This window comes from Antechinus flavipes, chromosome 5 (assembly GCF_016432865.1).
Source record: "Antechinus flavipes isolate AdamAnt ecotype Samford, QLD, Australia chromosome 5, AdamAnt_v2, whole genome shotgun sequence".
NCBI classification, from domain to species: domain Eukaryota; kingdom Metazoa; phylum Chordata; class Mammalia; order Dasyuromorphia; family Dasyuridae; genus Antechinus; species Antechinus flavipes.
The window spans coordinates 75,518,150-75,536,502 of NC_067402.1; positions in this window are offsets into that span (position 1 = coordinate 75,518,150).

Sequence of the window (18,353 nt, forward strand, 5' to 3'; positions counted from 1 at the left end):
GAGTTTAGAACAATTTTTAATACACTGTAAGAGCTTAATAAATATCTTTTAATTCATTTATGTCCATTTAATCTGTATATGTCACAGCTGGGATATTTACGTGAAGAGTGAAGCTATGTGGTTGTATACACACAATCTATTATTTCTGAACCCATTTTTCAGAATGAATCATTAGCCAGATTCCCTGGTCAGTGGTTAGATTTCTTTAAATGAATGGGTTCAAAGATGAAATATTATGTCTGAATTAAACGTTCTGAATTTGTTCAGGTGAAGTCAGCAAACATTTCTTAAATACCTATTGTGTGGCAGGTACTTTTCTAAGAGTTAGAGATACAAAAAAGGCAAAAACTGTTGGTGCTTTCAAGATGCTCACAGTCAAATAAGGGAGACATTATGTAAAAATAAATCATGGATAAACAAGATGTTTACAGGATTAATGGATGATTGTCTCAGAATAAAGGAACTAATATTCAGGAGGACTTAGAAAGTCATGTTGCAGAAGGTGGGATTTTAAGTGGCATTGAAGAAAGCCAGACTGATGAGAGACAAGAGGGAATTCTAGGGGTAAGGACAGCTAATAAAAGTTCCTGGGAGATAGATCATACCTTGTGTGAGGAACAGCAAAATCATCATCACTGGATTGAAGGCAGAATTCTTGAAGGGGAATAAGATGGAGAGGATAAAAATGTGAAAAGGTGGAGAGGGACCATTTATTAAGGGCCTTAAAAACAGAATAGAGGATTTTATATTAGATGCTGGATTTTATTGAAGGAAGGGAAAGGGGTAACTACATTTTTTGGAGATCATTTTGACAGCTGAATGGAGCAAGCATTAGAGTGGGAAGGGGGAAAAGGCCAATTAGGAGGCAATGATATAATCAAAATAGGAGATGATAATGGCTTGATCCAGTATGTGGACAGTGTCACAGGATAGAAAGGGACATATACAAGAGATATTGCAAAGTTAAAATGACCTGAAAACCTAGCTAGATGAGAGTAGCAAGGAGAACAAGGTTATTAATATTGTCAAGGGCTGCAGAAAGATTGAGAAAGATGAGGATTGAGCAAAGGCCATCAGATTAGGCAATTAAGAATTCATTGGTGACTTTGGAGAGAGTAGTGACAATGGAAGGATGAAATCCGAGGCCAGACTGAAGAGAGTGAAGAAGAGAATGAGAGGAAAAGATGTGGATGCACTGATTATAGATGACCTTCTTAAGGACTTTAGCCATTAAAGGAAGGAGAGATATAGGATGATAGTGGAGATGGATGAATCAAGTAACTCCCGAGGTGAAAGAGTATACAGTAATGAATTGATTTATGAATTGTGATGAAAAAATCAAAAAGAAGAGAGAAATTACCCTTTGCCAGTTGCTTCAATTTCCCCCTCAATAAAACAGGAGTTGGAGGTTTCAGCTCAGTGTCAGGTGAGGGTGAGCCAGATAAAACTGATTGGAAAAGCTGCTTTGGTGAGATAGTAATTCAAATGGGAAAATGTAAATGGATTGCTTAGCCATAGAGAGGACCAATTGAGATTCTGTAACATAATTTGAAGTGAATCTAGTTTTGTGATTCTCTCCAACTTCATTTAGTAACCTGTGAATAGGAGGAAAGACAGCAGATAATGGGAATAATCTAAGGCTGGAGTTTAAAAAGGCAAGATCTTTGAAAGCGTAAAGGGCCAAGAATGGAAAGAAGACAATACGGAGTTGAACTGTTTCACCAAGGTGTCAAGATGGGGATGGGATGGGAGAAGAATGTAGTCAATAGAAGGGTGACTGCCTAGAACTATACTGAGGAGTGAAGAGATTGGAGGTCACTGTTAGGAAAATTAACAGTTTTAGAATTGCAAGGCCACTGGAGAACTGGAATGACAATTTATTATGATGAAATAAAGAGATTTCAGAGTTCATGGAAGTGGAACACTTGTGGATATTGGGAAGCTAAATGATATAATCATTTTATGTATGGTTAATAAAAGTAATAATAGCTAATTATTCATATAGAAATTTAAAGTTTACAAAAATGCTTTACAAATATATCTCATTTTATTTCATAATAACCTTGGGGGATGAGTGCTTTATTATTCCCGTTTTACCTATAGATAAATTGAGGCTTAGGGAAGTTTAATGATTGGCTCAGGATCACCTAGCAACTAGGTGTTTGCCATATATATATATATATATATGGCTCTATAATCCCTGCACCTATGGCTCTATAATCCCTGCACCTTCTTCCTAACTGAGATACAGGCAAAGAGTAGGTCTTGGCAAAAATAAAATTGTTTTTGAGGAAGTACCAGTATGTGTATTGAAGTTCTCTATTATGAAGATTGGCATTGGGGAAGAATGAGAAACTACAAGTTGGACACTTAACTCATTAAGGAAGAAGGAGAGAATCCTGGAAGACAAGAGACAATAGCTACCAGAATCTTGATTAGGGGATAAAAATGAATGGAATTAACTTCAAAAGAGAGGTTCCTAAGTGAAGATAGTAGAGGGAGAATATGGAAGTGGGGAGCAAATAGTGTTCCAACTCTTCCACCTTGAATAGTGAGTTATAAAAGTATAACTATCACTCCAAAGAGTAGCTAGGGAACCTTTGTTATTTGGAGGGTGCCAAATCCCTGTGAGTGAATGAAGACAGAAGAAGAAAGACAGGAAAATGTTTAAGATGGAAGCTATATCTCCAAACACTTCCTTGGAGATAAGTTGTAGACAGAGAGAATTTGAAAAGATAAACTAAGCTATTCTTAGAACTGAAAAAAGACTTAACAAGCCAACTGGTCTAAACCATTCCTTTCTGTAGATGAAGAAATCAAGAAATTGAGTACTTTAATTGTTCAAGGACACAGGGTTAATAAGCATTAGAAATAATGTTTAAATCCATATTCTCTGGCTCTAGCGTCTTCAAGATTCTACATTTTAACTTGCTGTGATACTGCATAACCTCATACTGATCTACAAGTCCCATGCCAGACTTCTGTTCTTATTACATTGTCTTTTCAATTGGCTAGAAAAAGAAAGTGATAAGAAATTAGTTTGCTCCAAATGAGTTGTTGAAAGTATAACTTACAGGAGAAAGATTGTACACTTTTTACCTATAGAGAGTATTAAAGCTTTTATTATGTGCTCTTTAATTGTAGATTCGAAAAGAACCTTCTTTGGATTGATGGGAAGGGGAAGGAAACTCTTAGGTCTTGACAAAGAGTTGAGAAAATTAGTTTTACTTATCTACTGTCCCTACCAGTAACAGGAATAAACTTACTTTTTCTCTTACAAGATTATAAAAAGTTTTTTTGTTATCCCCTACAGAATTGAAAGAGGAAATTTAAGCTGTAATCTTATTTATTGGAGATTAATTTCATTATGAATAGATACATGTTGAGTAAAGGAGCGTGTATAGATCAGTTAAGGAACATGTACAGATTTATTGTAAGATATAGTGTCTAAATTCTGTTTTCCTTAATATTATGTAAAAATAAAAAGATTTAATATTATAATATCTACACACAAGTGAAAGTATCTTTTTTATTTTTTTGGTTTTCTTTTTTCTTCCTTGTGATTTAAAAAAATTTATTAGTTTTCAACATATACTTTCATAATATTTTGATTTCAATGTTTTCTCCCTTTTCCCCTCCCTATTCCATTACCAAAATGGCAACCAATTTGCACATGTATAATTTATGTCAGTCATGTTCTTAAAGAAAAATCAGAATAAAAAGGAAAAAAAACACAAAAAAGAAAAACAACAAAAAAGCGAAAATAATATGCTTCAATCTGAGTTCAGATTCCACAGTTCTGTGGATATAGATAGCATTTTCTGTCATGAATCTTTTGGAATTGTTTTAGATCATTGTATTGCTGAGAAGATCAAAGTCTATTAAAGTTGATCATCTCTGTAATGTTGCTCTTATTGTGCACAATGGTCTTCTGGTTCTGCTCATTTCTTTCTTTCTTTTTTTTTTTTTAAGCTTCTTTTTCCTCCCATTTTTATTTATTTTTAAATGCACATTGTTTTATGAATTATATTGAAAGTGAAAAATCTGAAGAAAAGGTAAAAACCATGGAAAAGAGAAAAAATAGCAAAAAAGAAGCGAAACTTAGCATGTGTTGATTTATATTCAGTCTCCTTAATTCTTTTTCTGGATACACATGGCATTTTCTATCTATCCAAAGACTATTGGGATTACCTTGGATCACTGAACCACTGAGAAGAACCAAGTCTTTCATAATTGATCATCACACATTCTTGCTGATATTGTGTACAACATATTTCTTGTTCTTATTTTGCTCAGCATCAGTTCATGTTAATCTTTCCAGTTCTTTCTAAAATCAGCTTATTCCATTACCATCATATACCACAACTATTCAACCATTACCGAGTGGTGGTATCAATTCATTTTCCAATTCTTTGCTACCAAAAAGAGCTGCTACAAACATTTTTGAACATGTGGGTCCTTTTCCCTCCTTTATGATTTCCTTGGGATACAGACCAGGAGTGTCATTGCTGGGTCAAAGAGGTTCTATTGATTTCACTCAGCATCAGTTCATCTATGTCTTTTCAGGTTTTTCTGAACTCTTCCTACTCATCATTTCTTATAGAACAATAGTATTCCAATTGATAGACATCCTCTCGATTTCCAATTCTTTGGAGAGAGCCGCTATAAATATTTTTGTACATGTAATCTTTGAAAATATCTTGCTAAAATAATAAGGTAGGTGGGTTGAATCATATAAGGGGTAGTACTTATATCTCAATAAAGTTCATCTTATTGAATTTTAGTTTGTTGTTAAGACTCCTAATAGAACTACAGAAATAACTTGATTATTTGTTTGGCATTTTCTTTCCCTTGTACCACATATGCTATTGACCAATCTTTGGAGAAAAGATTACAGCTACATCTTTTCAAACTCCTTTGGATTTTTTCTATTTTTACATAATATTTACTCATTGGAAATAAATCCTAGAGATGACTCACTGCACACGTTACTAGTTGGCCGATGTTCAGGTTTCTGAGTCTAAGTTGGCTGATTCTAGGATGCAAATAATGCATTATTAACAAATGTGTCTTCATGCTTAACAATAGATCTTTGGTTAACTAGAAAACCTATTACTGGGGATACAACCATAAACAAAAATGATATTTTAATCATGTTATACATGACCCAATTTTCTCCTGAAAGTTGAGTCAGTAAAGGGAATCTTCTGGACTTAATGAAAACAGGTTGCCTACAAATGCAAACTGGAAATTGTCAAAATGAAGCAATTACCTGAAAAGTTCAGGCCTCCAAGATCCCCCTTGCCAAATGTCTATTTTAATTATCTGAATATTTCAGGCAAAATATCCAAAGTTCAACTCTGTGAATTTGCACATGGAATTAGTCACCCATGTTTGCAGTAAACTTGTTTGTCAATAATACTTGCTAGGATTTTTAGCTTACTTCAAACTTCCTTTAGAGTGCCAAGATCTTTCTTGATTCCCTCATTTTATTACTTTCTATTTGTTTGTATATACTTTTTGTTAGCTTTAGAGCACAAGACTGTTTCCTTTTCATCGTATTTTCAGTGCCTAACAGTAATTTACACTTGGTACAAGTTTAATATACATTTGTTGATTGAAAATATTTTCTATGACTGAATTATCTAAATAAATACTTCTCTTTCATTTCCCTTTCATAAGGTATTCATTGGGATAGATAATAAACAGAAAGAAAGCAAACCTAGTTCTCATTATTTTTACTATTTTAAAGTATCTTTCTCACTTCAGCTTTTATTTATTTATTTATTGAGGTAGAGGAGAATAGTGATTAGGAGATTTTGAAGTTGACACTTTTTCAAGATTTCCTTGGTTCCCAGAAATAATCAAGAATTGACTACATAGAGTTTAGAGATCTAAATGCATTTCCCTCATAATAAAGATCCTATCACATCAAATAGATTAGGAATGCAAATTAGACTTGTAATTCCACTGGTAGAGAAAACTCCCAGATAAGGAAGCTGCTCTACCAATGCAAGTAAATATTTATTTGTTTTTTGTTGCATCTTTGCTGCCTACGGTTCTGAGAAGTAAGTAAATTGTTGAGGGGGGGATGTCACAGAATCAATGCTTCAGAGACTTGAATCCGGTTCTTTCTGACTGAGGCTAGCTTTCTGTGCGCTATAAGCATTGGTTCTTATTTCTCAAATTCATGTTTAACAAATATTAAAAACAATGTTAATAAGAATTCTTTCCCTTTAAAATCTTTTATTTTCAAAACATATGCAAAGATAGTTTAACATTCATCCTTGCAAAACTTTGTGTTCCCAATTTTTTTCTCCCTCTCTTCTCCTCAGCCCTCCCCTAGATGGCAAGTCATACAACATATGTGAAACATATTCTTCTATACATATTTCTACAATTATCTTGTTGCAAAAGAAAAATCAGTTCAAAAAGAAAAAATGAGAAAGAAAACAAAATGTAAGCCAACAACAAAAAGAGTAAAGTGCTATGTTGTGATCCACATTCAGTTCCCACAGTCCTCTCTCTGGATGCAGATGGCTCTCTTCATCACAAGATCATTGGAACTGATCTGAATCACCTCACCGTAGAAAAGAGCCACGTCCATCAGAGTTGATTATCACATAATCTTCTTGTTGCTTTGTACAATTTTCTCTTGGTTCTACTAAGCATCACTTCGTGTAAGTCTCTCCAGAACTTTCTGTAAACATTTTCTTTATTATTCTTATAAATCAATAATATTCCATAACATTCATATACCATAACTTATAATACACTGAAAATCTAGGTCATTTCTGCATTTTTTTTCTTTCACATTACTCTCCCTCTTTCCCAGGTAGTGAAAATGGCATAGGTTAATTGTCTGAATGCACACTACTCATGTATAACTAGGTACTGAGGGTCAGAATACTTCAAGTCACAGCTAAGATCTGAAGTTTTAAAGCAGTCACTGACAGTGTCACAGCCTCTAGGAGTCAATGCAAGCATCACGTCAGCTACTTTCAAAAGTACTAAAATGATTGCAATTGACTTATTTTAATTTGAACTTTTATTGCCTCTTTGAAGGTATAGGATATGGTTATCTATCACTTTAATATTTATTCTCCATGGTATAGCTTGGCTCTACTAGAACATGACATACACCTTCGTGAGAATTCTGAAAAATGACATTCATCACAACTTTTCATTCATTATAAGTTTTGAATATTGTAATAGGAACAAACCTATTACAAAACCTTTAGTAGTAGGGCTACTAAAGAAAGTAGCCCTTTCTTTAGTGCCCTACTATATGAAAGTCACTTTATTATATCCTTTATAGCTGAGGGAAAAAATAAACACAAGAGCAGGTCTTTTCCCACAAGGAGTTTCCATTCTATTTAGGGAGACATAGTTTACTACATATGTAAAAATAAATTACATAATTCTTTTAATGGTTGGGCAAAGTAGAAAGTGGCAGAAACATTAAATATCTTAATATTTTCATGACAGGAAAGACCATTTTGGTGCTGGGATAGTCTTGGAGATCTTCATGGACAAAGAATTTGTGCTGGTACTTAAAGGATAGATTACCATTAGAAAAGCAAAAAAGAAAGAACTAGGTATTCTGGATATAATATGGACACGAGTGAGCATGTGATTATATCTCTTATGTTGCTAAAGTTCTGAGGGTGATTTCACCATGACTATAACTCTATTTCCCATGATACCAAGGGCTTGTGATATAGGGCAGTTGTCACAGAAGGCACAGATTCTGAATACTATATATATATATATAGGTTGTTGTTCCTTCACCTTGGTTTTTCAATATTGAATCATTTTGCTTAAGATTTTGTGGTTTAGAGAAAGGGTGGCTTGGAAAATTGACAATACTAATAAGTTCATTAATTCAAGGGAAGTACCCCTATGAAAAAAACAGGACTGTTAAAACAGTTTGATGGACTTTTCCATCTCAGATTTTTTAATTTAATTTAATTTTATTTTAAAATTAGATTAAATATATTTTCAAATCATCCTTACCTTAAAGTTAAATTGATGCCATGCTTTTTACCTCCCCAAACAGTTTCAGAATAGAAGAATAAAGCTAGTCCCCTGTGATTCTTATGGAAGGTAGGATTTTAACTGGAACTTGAAGAAAGGCAGACCTGTGCTTAGGAAAATTACTTTGCAAGCTAAGTGGGAAAACTGGAAGTGGGGAGGTTTTATCTAGGGAATCTAGAAGCAGAAAACTATTGTAATACTCCATGTTTGAAGTGTTGAGGGTCTATACTAGGCTAGTGGCAAGGTCAGAGAAGAGAAATGGGGTATACATGAGAGATGCCAAAAGGGTAGAAGTGATAAAATTTGACAACAGATTGGATATGGAGTTGAAAGATGAAGACTTGAGGAGGACCAAAATTATGAGTCTGGGTGACTGATAGGATGATATGGTACTCTTTCAGTTGTTCTAGCCTGAAGTGCGCATAGCTTTTACATTACAGATTTGATGAATTTTAGATAACTTTGCTCTAGAAATATTTATTATTTTAAATATTATTTATGTCAAATTATATTATATAATATAACTTATAATATTATATAATAAATATTTATCATTTTACAATAGGATTTTAAAGAAGTGTATCATACATTTAGAGCTGAAGAAATTTCAAGGCTAATGAGTTTAACTCTCTTATTTTGTACACAAGGAAACAAGGTCAGATCATCCCAGGGTCATCTAGATAGTGAATATCTGAGGCAGGATTCAACTGCATGTTTCTGACTCAGCCCTTCTGTGACCATTATATCATTCTGCCTCATAACAAGGGACTTCAAAGACAGGCATCTCTACTGTTGGTGAGGCAAGAGAATAAGGAAAATATTGTGAGACAGGTCCTCCTAGAATATCTTAAATCACATCTGTTACAGGACTGTTTCTTATAAAATGGATTCTGTTCAGTAATAGCATTCTATCACCCAAATTCCCTAATTTTTATCACAAAAAAAGAGTTCTCTTTGTCTTTTGATCCATTACCTTGGGGAAAAAAACCAAACTGGTATAGATATTCATGGATGTTAATCTCTTCAAGGTACAGTTGGGAACATGTAGTATCCAAAGGTTGTCATCATGCATCTTTATAGTGGTTTTCCATTCTTTATTAATTTTTTTCCTGCAGAATTCTGACAACACGTCATTTTGTTACTTATTCCCATTTTGGCTTGTCAATAAAAGTCCTATTTTTTAGCATCTAAGAGTCTATCATTTAGATCTGCTTTATCCTTTTCTTAAACAAAATAGTTAACAGCTCTTCTATTATGGGCTTTTTTCCTTTCTACTGTCTCCCTAACTGAGGGGAATAATGATCTAATACCTCTGAGGAAATTGTGGATGAAGTACCAAAAAGGGACATAAGCACTCAGAATATAATGTCAAGCAATTTGTCGCTCCTAAGCATGTGAGCATGTGGCTCCCTAGCCCTACAGTTTTTCTCCCCCATTCTACCTAATTAATCCTAAAGGCATTGTATTTAAGGAAGTCTGCTAACGTAGTATATACATAGATTAGAGAATTTCACTAAACTAAAAGTTTGCTAATATTACATTACTTGCATAAATGTAGCTGTCAGAATGTTGTCAATTTATATCGTACATGTTGTCAATTAATGGTTAAATATCAAATCACTTCTATTAGCCATGGCTTAGTAATAAGACAGTTTTCTCTTAGAGAGTTCATAAAATTCAATGGTCTGCCCTTCTGTTGCAGGGGCGCTTTTTCCTTGAGCACATTATTATATGTTCTCCTTCTATATAAGTTAGTGTTTCATTTAAAGCCTTCCTGTCTCCTTCTATCAGTAACATTTCAGGGGAGACTTGGAAATGTTCACCACTTTTTTGTACACTTTCTCAGAATAGATCTGAGGAAAAAAATCTTTCTTATGAATTATAACTTTTCTTTTGATCTTGTCTTAGCTTGTTCAGTTTTCTCCTTCAAAGCCATAACATGATGCCCTTTTTTCCATTTCCTGGTACATTCTAGTATGTTTAAAGGTAATGTTACATTTACTATCAATTTTTCCCTTTTTCTTTCATAGATCACATAGTTTTGAAGTCATAAGGTCTTATAGAATCCAACACCCATATCTTCTAGATAAGGAAACAGAATCCCATAGAGATTTAGGTGTTTTGTCAAAGTCCTATAGCAAGTTAGTGACAGCATTGGGACTAGAACTCAGATCTCCTATTAGATATATGATATTTGGGATGATTTCAGCAGCTCAACTGTTTTTTTCTCCACCATTAAATGATTTTCAGTTATCATACCATTTTAGAGTTGAAAAGGAACTTATTTCCATTTCAAACAATTGTGAAGAAACAGATCCAAATTAAGGAAGGAATTTATCCAATGCTCCCAAACTTCTGCTTTCTATCTACATTTATCATGTATATTTAAAGTCTGTTATTGCTGTGATTTACTCTTACTTTTCCTCAAAGGCAATCTTATTCTTAAAGGCAATCCTGTCTATAGTTTGCTGTACTTGTTTCACAAGTTTATGGACTGAAGCTGTTCCCTTTGTATCATCATTGCTTTTTGTTGATTTCTCAGCATTAATCTCATCTTCTGACTCCTCAAGATAATGTATTGTCTTCTAAAATGTAATAAGCATTTAGTTGACAATTTATGTAGCTCTCCATTAAGGAGCTAGCCTATACTAGAAACTCTTATGTGTTATAGATATTTATGTTTTTTATCATACAAAACATAAATGATTTTTGCTCAGTAGGAGGCAATGTGGCAAAAGGGGAAATTTGCTGACTTTGGAGGAAGAAGAGTCCCACTTAAAATGTGAAGAACTTGTGTAATCTTGAGCAAGTCCCTTATTCTCCTTTCATTTCAATGCCCTCATATGTAAAACAAGAACTTGATAGTTTCTGAGGTCTTTCCAAGCTCCAAAGTATGGATCCTATGACTTTGGCTTCTTCTGAATAGGGCATTTTCATTGCAATTTTCAAAGGGAATAATGAAAGATACTAGAGTGGTTTCCTTCTCTAGGGGTTCACCTTTTGTCAGAACTCTTTAACCTTTTCATTTAAGGTAATCCGGTATGGCATAACTCATAGTTTCATTGAGCTATGCAAACTCTTCTGCCACCGATAGGAATATAAAAGGAGTTATATGACAATTCACTAACAGTGTTTCACCAATTACATCTGCTAGTACTTTTATATCAATAGATAAAGTTTGTCCTGGTCTGATGATTTGAACCACTTTAGAGAAGTGAGATACCTTCTTGCCATCTCACTTATCATTTATGCTTTGTATACAACTTAATGTAATGTCTTGGGACAATGGAAAATCTGTCTATCTATCTATCTATCTATCTATCTATCTATCTATCTATCTATCCATCTATCATCTATCCAATCAATTGGCCAAAATATTTTAGCTATAATTCTACTCTTTTTTAAAAAGCCATAATTCTCTATCATAAAACAGAATATGACAATTGCCCATGTTATAGATACTGTTGTTGGTAGTTTTTCAATCAAGTCTGAGTCTTCATGATCTCATTTGAGGTTTTTTTGGAAAGATTCTCAAATATCTGGCTGTTTCTTTCTCCAGTTTATTTTATAGATGAGGAAACTTAATCAGGGTTTAGTGACTTGTCTAGGGTCACACAGCTACTAAGTAGCTGAGGTTGGATTTGAAGTCAGGAAAATGAGTCTTTCTAACTCCAGGTCCAGCACTCTATCCATTGTGCCAACTAGCTGCCCAAATTGTTCATGACTGGTGAAAAAATTCATGTTCATATGTAACTTTTATAGCTTGTTATTTTCTAATTGAATAATCAATATATTGAGAATTTTCTTTTTAATTGATGAGCTAAATTGGCATATCTCAGATTAGTGAGTGGATCTAGTTTTTAAATTTACCCTAAATTCATAGATGCTTTGTGGGAATTCTCATATTCCCATATATTTTTCTCTAATATACCATAATATATAATATATTATCTTTTTAAGGTATTTGAGTTTTTCCTTTTTTCTCTTCAGCAATTTTTCGAAATACCTTTGGGATCTTTTTTGCTGTTGTATATATTATCCCTTTATTTTTTCAATGTGATGCCATTTTAATTTCCTTTCTTTTCCCTTCTCAAATTGGAAGTTAGTTTCTCTCTACCAATTGAAATCTCCCTGAGTCCCTGTCTCATTCTGATTGTACTATCTTCATTTCTATAGCCTCGGTATAATGAGGTAACCATAAATGGACCCAGTGTTCCAAGTGAAATCTCATACACAACAGGAATGATTTTCTCTAGCTAATTTGTGTGATCTCCATTTATGCTTGACAGGAAGGCATTTTATTCTCTATTTTCAAGATGCACCTCAGCAGTACACCAAAGCATCTGGAATTTCTTCTTCTCTTTTTGCCCCCTTCAACACTTAAAATATATCATTTTCTACTGAGGAAAATGCATATCAATTTTTATGTGAATATAGAAATAATGCTTTGTATGCCAATATACAGAAATTGAACCAACACATTCATTTTGACCAAATACTGCCCTTTAAGAATTGGACCCTCTTAAAGATATTTCATATTTTAAGAAGCAAACCCCATATGAGATTGCATTTAAATCAATGAGCCACCGCAACATAAAAGAAAGAAGCCTGAACAAAAGGGTTTCACAGCTGGAAATCTATGCCAGTAAATACCAATTCAGATCCCTAAACTACTGTCAATTGCTTCCTGGAGAACACTAGGCAGGCCATTTAAACGGACCTTGCACATGTACATGTGTAATTAATCCATTGTTCAACATTATTGAAATGCATCCTAGTGACTTTTTCTCTGGCAAACATTTCCATTGAGGGGGCAGATGGGGGTGCTTTTTAAAATTTCTTGTCAGTTTCTCTACTATAATTGTGTTAGGCTAATTTTATTTTGAGGGTGCTTGGAAGTATAGAGGGATTCAGGAACTAAATTTAATTCAATGTTTCTAAAATGTGAAACTTAGATTTATTCTGATGGGACTGCATCAGTCTCTATTTCCTTAAAAAACAACCAATGAAAACATTCTTAGGTTAAATCATAGCTCCAAAACAAACAAAAAAGAAATAAATTGCTTTACCTAGATGACCAATAAATGTCTTTTATTAGTCATACTGAAAGAATTCTAAAAATGAAATTTGCTTGTCACCATTTATGTTCTTTGCAGTTTTTTCTGAGCTTCTATCTTTCCTCAGCTGGGAGAATGGGAGAGTATTGATGGTAGTTGATTTTATGTCCTGATTTGTATGCTGTTATTGTACATTAGACTTAGGGCTTCAAAGACCTCAAGGACAATTCTGATACAATGCAAAATTATTTTAATTTTGTGGAGCCCTTCCTTCAATTTAGCTATGATCCTCATTATTAATTTGAGTTATCATGTATTCATTCTACAGACCTAGATTAAAGTGTTAGCCTATGAGACCTGAACTGGCTAAAAGAACATTTGTTTGGTTTTATGTATTAGCTTTAGGAAAGAAAAAAAAATAAAGCCTCTTGTCTCTACAATGCAGTTTAGAGATTTTTTTTTTGAGGGGAAAAACATCCTCCCTGCTGTTAGATCAAACCCTTCTATGTATCTGTAACAAGGACATTCCATTACTCAGGGTTTCTTAACCATTGGTGTGTTGAGGATCATTTTGTCAGTGTGGTGAAACCTATGGACCAATAATCAGAAGAATATTTTAATTGCATAAAATAACCTCCTCCCAACTTAAGAACTCATGAACAGAGAAATAACAGTTGTTCTTGCAGTTTCTAGTCAACTTTGTAGGATCTTTAGGATATTTGACTCCTTCTTGAGGACTTTGTAGTATGAACTGTTGAAGAGTACCGTAATATACTGTTGAGCTAGAGTACATTATTGGTTTAGGGGATGAACAAATGGAATTGATCTGTACAGTTTTCCTTTCCAGTCACAAATTGTATAGATTCCCAAACAGGTCTCCATGTGGCCATGAGCACACGGCAGGTAAATCCTTTTGTGCCCAGGCAAATTTGAGCAGGGATTTAAACTACCTCTGTTATATTTTCTTTTTTCAGTAAGTGAAAGAGCTATAATATCCATGTAGATACACCCAGGTCTGGGAGTGACCTCATGAGTTTCTAAGGTCCAGAGATCTACATGCTCAGTGGTTATGGTGTCCACTGGAGCAGTTGATTGTGGTAATAGCAGGAGTGGTTGGTTGTCTATGGATGTGGCAGAGTATCAGATTTAACCAAGGTTTAACTTTGGAGTGGAGTGATAGGGCAGAAACATGATAGAAGGTAAAAATACTTAATTAGCTTGTCTGCTAATTGCTTAATTTTCTGATAAAACATGAGAACTAGCTTACTAACACATTTTAATAATAGTTGGATTAGTGATTCCTATTTGAAGTAGGTGTTCTGTTAATATGCATATGTGTATGTTCTGTCTTTGGTTTTTCTTAGGTGTGTAGGTATAAACTGCTTGCACTACACCTGATTTCATGCTGTATCTTTGAGTATCTCTCTTGTTTCCCTCTTTAAGGAGATTTAGAAAAAGCCATAACCTAAAGCACAAGCAATTTTTCTTTGAGCTACTGGAGTGGGGAATTAATGAACCAGGGAATATAAGAAAAGGGAACTCCCTCTCACCAGAAATTAGATTCCTTAACAGTGAATCTCATCAAATAGCATCCTTGAGGACAAAAAAAAGAAGACTGGATGCAGGAAGTGAGTGAGCCCTGTGGGAAAGAAATATGATCAAACAAAAACACATGCTACCATATCTATATCTGAGAGTACATGCAGTATTCTGCCTTAGTAGAACCCCACTTTTCTTCTAAGAAAAAGAAGCTAGATCCTTAGCTGTTTTCTTGGAAGTTATGTCTTTTCTTAAACTGTCATTTGCTTTACCATTGCAAATAGGTTATTTTAGTGCAATGTCATATATAACTTCTAAATACCAGTTCCTATAGGGACTGTTTTCTCTAGATATGACTTTTAAGGTTATTGCTTCCGTGACAGAGATCAAATAACTTGATTATTCTTTGAGTTAAATTTTGGTGTTGGTTTTCTTGAGAACTTTGTAATTCAAAGATTTTTCTTTCTTTCTTTTTTGATTTTCATATTTATACAGTGTTTATTATTTAGATGTGATTTTGATAGCCTACCTAGCAGCTTATGTTGATGTTTACCTGTTGATTGCCCAACTTTGCTGAAAAATTACCTCAAGATCATGTTCATGGTTAAGATATATTATTCTCTTATTCCTATTTTATGGAACTTCCATTTTGAACAGATTTTTCACTTTTGAATTCTGAACAAAGCCACTATTTCAATATTCTTTTCCTTAGATTTAAAGAACCCTTTTAATGGATCAGGTGCCTATAAAATAATGAGAGCTTTAACTTATAAATCTGAAGTTCACATGGTTGCAGCATGGTGTCATGGATATAATCCTGGACCTAGAATCAGGAAATCTGGATTCATAGCCTAGTTTTCATTATTTACTGCACTGTTTTGCTACTTAACTTCTTTGGGCTCTAGTTTTTTTCTCTAAATATTAAGCTTCCTACTAGTGATAAAACTTCTGAGCCTATTGGAAGATTATGGTTTTATGACTAGACTTTAGAAGTCATCCAGTTTAACCTCCTCATTTTGTACATGAGCAAATATTTCACTTTAAGACACATACTCCTCTAATGTCCCAGCTCTTTATCAGTTCATGAATTCATGTACTGGGAATACCCTTGTTTTCTGTATCCCTGCTTTCTGATTGGATGGTACCTCCCAGAACCTTCATTTAGGGAGGGGTGCCCAGGTTATCTGTGGCTCGTTCTTCTTCAGTTTGCCTTCCTGACTGAATTTCTCCACTTTGTACATTTGTTTGCTCTTGGTATCTTTATCTTTCTTCTCAACTTCCCACTGCTCTCCATCTTTTCAGCCTTGAGGGAAAAGACTAAGTTTCTTTCTATTTGTATTTATAGTCTCAGGTCTAAGAATCTTTTCATCTCTCTAAGTCTGACATCATAGCAAACACTTAAAAATGCTTGTTCTATCAATAACAGATCTTAAATTGTATTACAAAGTAGTAACTATCAAAACATTCTGCCACTGACTAAGAAATCGAGTGCTAAATCAATAGATTACGTACACAATACATTATAATAAATGACCAGAATAAGAGCCAAGCCTTTGGAACAAAAACTCATTATTTGACAAAAGGCTGGGAAAACTGTAAAACAGTATAGCATAAATTAGACATAGATCTGCTGTGTATACCAAGATTATGTCAAAATAGCTCTATTATTTATACATGAAAGGTGATAACATAAGCAAATTAGGAGAACATGGAGTAGTTTTTTTGCAAGATCTATGGATAAAGGAAGAATTTAGGACCAAACAAAATACAGAGAGCATTATGATGTGTAAAATATATAATTTTGACTATGTAAAATTTAAAAGTCTTTGTACAGACAAAATCAATGCAACTAAAATTAGAAGGAAAGCAGAAAACTGGGAAGAAATTTGCATAAGTATCTCTGATAAAGGCCTTCTTTCTCAAATATATAGAAAACTGAGTCAAATTTATGAGAATACAAGTCATTCTCCAATTGTTAAATCATCAAAGGACATGAACAGGTAGTTTTCAGATGAAGAGATAAAAAATATCTATAATCATATAAAGAATGCTCTAAATCACTATTAATTAAATACAAATTAAAACAACTCTGAGGTACCATCTCACATCTATCAGATTGCCTAACATGACAAAAAAATTGATAAATGTTAGATATGGGGGAAAATAGACATTAAAGCATAGCTGTAAAGTTGTGAACCAATTTAATGATTTTGGAAACCAATTTGGAACTACCCACAATGGGCTATAAAATTTATAAAATTTGCATACCCTTTTATCTATTAATACCACTGCTAGGTCTGTATCCCAAAAAGAATGTAAAAGGAAAAAGGACCTATTATGCAAAAATATTTATGGCAGAGCTTTATTTTTCATTGGCAAAGAATTGGAAATTAAGAGGATGTCTATTAATTGGGGAATGCTGAACAATCTGTGATATATAATTATGATAAAATATTATTGTGTTATAAGAAATAAGAAGCAGGATGATTTAAGAAAATACAGAAAAGACTTACATGAACTTATGCAGAACAGAATAAGTAGAACCAGGAGAACATTATACACAATGAAGAACTATCTTAGTTTTCCTCTGCAAAAAAATGATCTTAGGTATTGTCTAATGATGAAACATTTCTATTTTCCTCCAGAAAAAGAACTGCCACAATACAGATGGAAATGTGCTATTTTCACTTTCTTTTTAAATTTTGTATCTTCTTGTATTAATTGAATAATATGGTAATGTTTTCCTTGGTTGCATATATGCAATCTATATTGGATTGCACACTATCTTGCAGAAGAGGGTAGGGTGGGAGCAATAAAATTGGGAACTTAATACTTTTTAATGAAATGCTAAAATTATTTTTACTTGTAATTGGGGAAAAATAAAATGTTATTTTTTAAAAAATGCTTGTTCAACAATTGAGGAAACTAAATCCCAGGATATTTAAGTTAACCTGCTCAACTTCACACAATCAGAAACAGTAGAGCAAAGATCTGATGCCATTTTCTCTAGTTCCAAAGTCAGCACCTGAACATACATTTTCATTGTCTGCAGATGCTGAAATATATTGGCCTGTTAAATTGTTCTTACTGGATCCAATGTATAAACTCATTATTAATTTGTAAATTTATATTTTCTGTACAAATACTCTCGACATATAAATTCTTAAGATTCTTACATTCTTTTTTTCCATAGTGGTCAGGCCTATCATCACATAGTTGTTAGGCAGTCAGGCCCATTAGCATATTACTGTTAGGAAAATTGAAGAAATTCTAGAGAATTGTTGCAACATATCCTCCTGTTCCACTATGTCTTATCAAACTGGGATGCTTAATATTTGGACTTTGAAAGTGACTCCTTTCAGAGGTTGAGTATTAGCATAGTATCTTTTTAAGAAACATTGAGAACTGAGATTCTGTCCTGCCCAGGCAGACGCCATTGAACTGTTATTTGGGGATGGTGATTAGCCACTGATGAAGAGGATCTGAAACAGAGAGAATGAATCTAACTCAGTAACTGTTTATAATTGATTGGTGTGCTGTGACAGAACAAATAACACCCACCAACCACTTTTGTTTTCTGCACCTGTGCAATTAGAAAAATCTTTAAATACAGTCAGTGCAAATTACTGCAGGAACAGAGGAGCTCTTGTGAGAGCTGAACTCTTTCTTCTGAAAGCCCTAGTTTTAATTGAGACTGTGAGACAAAATGTCATGGAATAC